We start from the raw sequence: 7,881 nt of genomic DNA, 5'->3' as shown, positions 1-7,881 counted from the left end.
TGTAGTAATAGCTCGACTGTGATCGATAGATCTTTCCTGAGGAAAAAACTTTCGGTTGATACAACTGTCGCTGGGTTGACAATCTTTTGCCGAGTATGACTCGGGTCGTTCCGGAGCGAAGATCCAATTGTCGTGGGAATGCTTAAGCTAATTAATTGCTATCAATAAAGATCAATGACTAAAGCTTAATTTAGTAGGAAATGGAACCTAGGCTTAAGCTAAGATTCATTAAAGCTCAATTTGAGCTCTAAAAAACAACTCTAATTAAAGTTCAAATAAATGACACTAAAATTCCGTAATTAAAGCTTAACATTGACTTTAAAAACATCTATAATTATAAATCAACTTACAGCGTTTCCAAACTAACAATTAGACTCAATTTTTTCTTATAAGAAGTTCTACGGTGGAAGATCAATTTAAATATAATTTAAGCTTTTAATGAAGCATAATTGAAACTTTAACACCACTCCCAAGTGACTGACGAATGGCTCACGTCTAAGGCTTAACATATTTTTCATAATGATCCAGTTTGATCTTTGTAATTGAAGGCCTATTTTTGTGGACATAATATATCAATGATAAAAGCAGAATATGATCAGTAATTAAGTTTGAACATTGGTCTATAGAAACTTTAAAAAGAAAGCTTTTCGTTTTGTTAATTTAGTGTCTATAAAGCTTTTTAATTTAAGCTTAATTTGGATTCAGGAAAGCCTTATGTTTGGTGCTCAGTTTGAACCACGATTGAGGATCAATATGACTGCTACAAAAACTAAAGATAGAATACTATAAAGATTAACAAAAGAAGAACAAAATGTATGAACAACATGTAAATAGTGCTCAAATTGTTCCCTTTAAAGACTCACGACAAAAGCTCGATTTGCTCCGAACCAAAGCTTCGTTTGGTGTTAATTTAAACTTGATCAAAACCTGAACTTAACACTACAGCTTAACCTGACATTTGTCTCCCTAAAGCCTTATGACAACTGATGATTAAATGTTAGTTTCATCTCTTTTAAAACTCATGATTAAAGCTCAATTTGACTAGAATATAAACTTAAAGTTGTGCTTATTTTTGTATTATTCAAAACTAAAATTTGACGCTCAATTTTTAAATACAAAGTATATGATTAAAGCTTTACTTGGTTGCTATAAAACGTGCGTATATTTTTTTCATTCAAATTCAGAAATAATAATAATAAAGCTCAAGCTTTAAAGCTTTATCTAATCTTATGAAAAACTTATTATGAAAGTTCATTATTGTTTTCTATAAAACTGAATACTAAAGCTTTACTTGGTTGCTACTAAAACAACGCTTTGAATAAAGATTAAGTAAGTTTGTGAATAAGTTACGATTTCACCTTAGCCTAGTGATGTTTTGGACGTAATGAAGCTTTGCAAGGAGCTTTATAAAGATCAATCAATCGTGGAAATATAGTTCGTTCTTTATGAAGATTTATCAATATGTATGATGAACATAAAGCTGATCTTCACATTGATCAACTGTTTCTACATAAAGCGCTTTGACTAAAGTTTAAGAAAGTTTGCAGAATGAGTTACGATTTCACCTCAACCTCATGATGATTTAAACTTAATGAAGCAAAGGTTAATCAATCGTGGAAGATGAACATAGAGCTGATCTTCACATTGGTCATATATTCCTACACAAAACGCTTTGACTAAGGTTTTAGGAAGTTTGTAAAATGAATTATAATTTTATCTTAACCTAGTGATGATTTAAACTTAATGAAGCTTTATATGAAACTTTAGAAAGACTGATTAGTAGGAAGTATAGTTCGATCTTTAGCTGATCTTTCCATTGATCATATGATCTTTTGAATTAAGCTATATAGGTTATCTCTAAAGACCTACGATAAAAGCTTTAGTTGATATCAAAATTTATGAATGACGTTTAAGTTAGTTTGCAGAATATGTTACAATAGCACCCTAAGCCAGTAATGATTGGATCTAATGTTGTCTTTCGAAGCAGTTACGATTGAACTCAATATCTGCGATAAATACTCAACTTGGCGGTGATCAACATTGATCTACATTAGATCTATGATTTACGTTGAACTAAGTTTTTACAATGAGTCTCTATTCCACCTAAACCTAGTGATGATTGGAACCTTATATAACTTTAAGAATTGATCTCAATATCTGAGATTAACGTTCAACTTAGTGGCGATCAAGTCAATCAATTATCACTTCATAAAGTCAACCAATTGAATTTTCTTGTCATCATATTTGTGCATTTCACAATCGTTGTCGTATCGTTGTAGCGTTGTAAGTCACAAAAAATTTTCAAATTATATTTTTTAAAACAAAAATAAATCAATTATAAAAAACTACGACATACTACAATACAACTTTACAATATCGATTGTGAATAGCACAATTGTTACAAATATCTTAATTTTTTTTAATTGTTCATAAAACACTTACCTATTGCTATGGAAATCCAGCTTAACGTTTTATTATTTACAGTTGTTAGGAAAAATTTAGAAAAATGCATAAATTTCTTTATACGTCTATATTAGCAGCTTCCAAGAAGATTTAATTCTCTTCTTTTATTTTCCTTTTAATAATATCGAATTATTTCTTTCTCAAGCACTTTTTACTCCAATGCGTTTAATTATTTTTATTTATTTTTTTTTCTTAAAATATATTTGTGCTCTAATCTCATTTGTTTATTAACACAGAGTCTGTTTGTTTTGTTTTTTTCTTTATTATATTTATTATAGATTTTTTTCTTTTTGCTTTAAAAACTTATATATTTGTTTGTCTTGCTAAACCACACCTTTATTGTATGAATTGTTTGTATTGGCTAAAAAAAATGATAAAATAATATATATTGTTGAGAGATTTTTTTGCAAAATGAAATAAAAAAATATATATTGTTTAAATATTTGTTTTATTATCTGTAGTAGAGTCTGTTGTCTGCTGTTTTGTGTTATCGTTTTTTTTTTATGAAAGTGTGAAAATTTATTTATATATTTGTCTGTGTATGATTTTTTTTTAACTTAACTCTCTTAAACTTTGTAATCTATTTGTTGTAAGTTTTTGTAATGTTTTCGTAAAAAATTTAGAATATTTTTAATAATAATGTTAATTATTGAAGGTATTTTGTAGGTGAGATAAAGGTTGTTTTTTGTTGTGAAAAATTTTAAATGAGGATTTATGTAACAATTTAAGTTTTTAATGAAATTTAAAAAAAATTTTCAAGATTTTCCAGCAGAATTTTTCTACGATCGAATCTCAATTTAGTCTATATGAAGACTTTCCCTAAAAGTTTCCGACTCATAAGTTACACGATCACATCACAATTAAGTCCATATGACGACTCTAGTTGAAAGTTAAATATAACACCAATTAAAGATCATTATGATCATCGTCAAAAGCGTTTGACAAAGTCCCTTAAAATCTATTAAACAATAAGATGAGAAATCTGATGAATGTTTTCCAGCGATTGACTCATAAGATTCACGATCACATCATAATTAACATCAACTGAAGATCATTATGATCATTGACAAAAGTTTTTAATTTTTATCAAATCATTTTTTTTTATCAAATCATTGACAAAGTCCCTTTAAATCTATTGAACAATAATATGGGACTAGAGTCTAGACTTTCTCTAAGAGTCCCTGACTCATAAGTACTACGATCATATCTATATGCTATGCTACGATCAAATCTATATGCTAAAAGTTTAAAGCTAAAAGTTAAATATTAAACTGAAGATCATTATGATCATTGATAGAAGCGTTTGTTTTAGCAAAACATTGACCAAGTCCTTTAAAAGCTATTGCACAATAAGATGATAAATCTGATGACGAACGTCTTACTGCGATCGACTCATAAGTTCCACGATCACATCTTAATAAAGTTTACAAAATTTGAAGATCATTACTATCGCCTAAAACATTGATAAAGTTCTTTAAAATCTATCGATAAATCTGATGACGAATGTTTCCCGCGATCGACTCATAAGTTTAACGATCACATCTCAATTAAGTTTACAAAATTTGAAGATCATTACGATCGGCTAAAGAAGCGTGTTTTAGCAAACTATTGACAAAGTTCCTTAAAATCAATTGTACAACAAGATGACATATCTGATGACGAATGTTTTATCGCTATCGACTCATAAGTTCCATGATCACATCTCAATTAAGTTTACAAAATTTGAAGATCATTACGATTGGCTAAAGAAGCGTGTTTTAGCAAACTATGGACAAAGTTCCTAAAAATCAATTGAACAACAAGATGACAAATCTGATGATGAAAGTTTTATCGCGATCAACTCATAAGTTCCACGATCAAAATGCAATTAAGTTTACATAACGATCTAAGAGCAATTGAATAGCAAAATGAAGATCAAGAAAAAGTCCGTTAAATCTATTTAACAATAGAATGGAAAATTTAGAGATCGACTCATTAATTGATAAATTGTTCCTTATATTTACTAGATTTTCAAGCACAAGTAAACACGTTCGAAACTCAGTTAAGTCTATATCAAGACTTTCCCTAAAATTTCAATTAAAACTAATTAGAGATCAATTTCCTCATAACAATCTCCGACAGAAGTCTTATTGGCAAAACATGGACAAAGTCATAAATAGAATTAGGTATCAAATTTTAATCTCACAGAAACATTTTTATTTGAAACTATTAAAACAATAATATGGTCTTTCGAACCCTTATTATATTTTCCAAGTTGAATTGATACAAGAAAACAAATCAACATGATATAAAAATCTTTTCCTGTTTGATTTTAAGGTAAAGATTTGCAAATGGTCCTACGAACCCTATTAGTGATTTCTACAGTAGTATTGAAACTAATATCTAAATCCATACACGTAATATACAAAAAAATCTACTAAATACCTTCTTTTTCGCTATTTGATTAAGCAGAAAAGATCATTCGAAATATCAATTTGGTCCTTCGAAACCAATTCGAATGACAAGAACTAGAAGGCTGAACATTTTCCAAAATATTCTCTATATACGATATTTATTTGATATTTAATATTGAGAAATATTAAAGAAAAATTTCAAATGATTCCAATATAAGTAACAGTCAGGAATATTGTCTGTCCGTCCGTCTATTGAGACAAGTGCTACTCAGCAATGTTGTTTGTCTGTACCACTATTGTGATTTGCTTTAGTTTCCAAATGAAATATACTAAAGTTCTGAAACTTTTCGCAAAATATTATTTTTCAATAATAATTCTTTGTTAATTTGAAATAATGAGTATAAGTGAAGGATTCCATATAGTTCACATATAAGGTGTACAAATAATGTCTGTCTGTCCGTGCGTGTGTTTAAAGCACGATAGTATTTAAAAAAATAGGAACTAAAAGACTGTACTCTTTTCAAAATGTTCTCTATTAATAATATTTATAAAGTATTTAAACTGAGCAATGTTCCATAACATTTCCACATAAAATTCACACTGCGAAATAATTTCTGTCTGTGTGTGTTAAAAGCTCTGTAGTTTCTGATTTCTAGAAGACTTATTTTTTTTTTCCAAAATGAGGTTTAATAAGGTTTATGTAGTATTGTAACTGAGCAATATATACGAATGATTCTACAAGGTCTGCACATAAAAGTCACACTGTGTAATAACATCTTTCTGTCCGTCTGTCTGTCTGTCTGTCTGTCTGTCCGTCTGTCCGTCTGTCTCTCTGTGTGTCTGTCTGTCTGTATCTGTCTGTGTGTCTATCCGCCATTTTAAAGCTCTGTACTTTTCGAAAGGATAGTTTTTAAATAGGAGAAACTAAAAGGCTGAATTTTTTCCCAAAATGTTCTCTGCTAATAAGGTTTATATAATTTTAAAACTGTGCAATATACTAGAGTTCTCTACATAAAAGTCATACTGTGTAATACTTTCTGTCTGTCTGTCTGTCTGTCTGTCTGTCTGTCTGTCTGTCTGTCTGCCTGTCCGCCTATTTAAAGCTCGCTTGTTTGATTCTCTACTAATAAGGTTTATATAGTTTGGAAACTGATTTAACATGTGGAGACCTCATAAAAGTCACACTGTGTAATACTATCTGTCTGTCTCCTTATTTAAAGCGCTGTAGTTTTCTAATGGAATACTTTCTGTCTGTCCATCCGTCTGTCTATCCATTTGTCCGTCTGCTTATTTAAAGCTTTATCAATTTAAAAAATTTTAATTAAAACTTTGTGTAATTATGTTTGTGATATTTTTTTTAAATTTAAAAGATTTTTCTTGCAATTTAAAAACATTTTTGATGTTTTTTTAATTCATATTTATTTGTTTAAAATTTAAAAAAAAAACTTGTTTAAGTCCTTTTTCTAAATTTTTCTAACACTTTTTTTTATTAAATGAATAAAATTGTTGAAATTTAAATAATAAAATTTTTGTAAAAAATTTTTGAAAAAAATTTAAATTTTTTTGAAAAAAAATTGAAATTAAAAAAAATTAATTTTTTTGAAAAAAATTTGAAATTAAAAAAAAATAATTTTTTTGAAAAAAATTAAATTAAAAAAAATCTTTAATTTTTTTAAAAAAATAAAAATTTTTTAATTTTATTTTATTATAATATTTCAAGTCTTTCTTTAATTTTATTAAAATTTTTTATGAAAAGTTTTTTTATTTTTAATAATTTTTTTAAAATTTTTAATTTTTTATGTTTTTAATATTTTTAGTTTTTTTTTTAATAATTTTTTTTAATTATTTAATTTTTTATTAAAAAGAAAATTTTCCAGCAATTTTTGTTTTATTACAACTTTTAAAGATAATTATCATACGCACGTGCGTTTGAGGGTTTTTATACAAACATACATACAAACATGTGTATTATAACTATTACATGTATATACTATTAAAATAACATTGTATTAGTTGTTTGTTATTGTTGTCGTTGTAGTTGTTTAAATGTAACACCCAAAAATTTTTTTTTTGAGATTTACATTGCTGTGTGTAAGTTTTAATTTTGATTTTTTTCTTTTTTTTTCAAATTTAACTTATTTGTCCGTTAACACCACAAAAATGTTAAAAAGCGACGGTCTTTTACATATTTTTTTTTCATTAAACAATTGTATTGTGTTTATTATATATTTTTTTACTTTACTTTTTACAAATCGATTGATTAAACGGTTGCTTATTTATTCGGTTACTATTTAAACACGAACGTACGTTGCGTTTTTTTTTTTGTCTACAGACTTTTGATGTTTGTATTGTATTGCTAGTAATATTATAGCGAACGTAGGTACGTGCACCAGCAAGAAGCGCGAAGTACCACTAAAGACTGACTGTGATGTTAAACAGTTCTGCAAAATGCCTTCGAAAAAATACTACAACACAAAACACACAGATAGAGATACACAGAGCTATATACACTATACAGCACAGCACAGAACAGCACAGCACAGCGGCACAGACACAGAGTGTATTCAAACTAAAACAAAAAAACCAATAACCAAAACAACGTCATATACATTTTACTCTAAGTTTAATACGAGTATCTTATGTTGTTTAGATTTTTTTTTGAAAACAAAAATAATAACAGATGCTTTGACTATTTTTGTGTGTTATGTGCAAAACAGCAGCTCTATTAAATGAAATTTTGTTTTCTTTTCCATATTGCCACCTTAAGTTATCATCAGTCTTAAGCAATGTTGCTCTACAGTTGTTGGTGTTTGGTAGTTTACAAAGTAGCTGCTGCCATTCATACCAGAAGTAACATTATGAATGCTTTAAAGAAAAACCAACACATAAAACATACAAAATTTTTCAAACTAAATGAAATGCTCTTTGTAAAGGAAAAAAACAGCACCACAAATAATTTTTAAAACATAAACCATAAGATTTTGTTTTAACATAGTTGTTGTTGTTGTTGCCGACAAAACTAATC

At 27.8% G+C, this 7,881-nt stretch overlaps 1 long non-coding RNA gene across 1 annotated transcript; it reads right to left on the bottom strand.

Annotated features, from left to right (window-relative positions):
* Nucleotides 1-2,722: 2,722 nt before the first annotated feature.
* LOC124420365 lies at nucleotides 2,723-7,409 on the bottom strand. Its single transcript, XR_006941151.1, has 2 exons — nucleotides 6,780-7,409; nucleotides 2,723-2,824 (listed from the first exon to the last, which is right to left on the bottom strand). It is a non-coding gene; the product is annotated as an uncharacterized LOC124420365 (long non-coding RNA).
* Nucleotides 7,410-7,881: the final 472 nt, after the last annotated feature.

Source organism: Lucilia cuprina, chromosome 5 (assembly GCF_022045245.1).
Source record: "Lucilia cuprina isolate Lc7/37 chromosome 5, ASM2204524v1, whole genome shotgun sequence".
Taxonomy (NCBI): domain Eukaryota; kingdom Metazoa; phylum Arthropoda; class Insecta; order Diptera; family Calliphoridae; genus Lucilia; species Lucilia cuprina.
The sequence above is the reverse complement of the archived record's forward strand: the minus strand, read 5'-3'. Positions and strand labels throughout refer to the sequence as shown.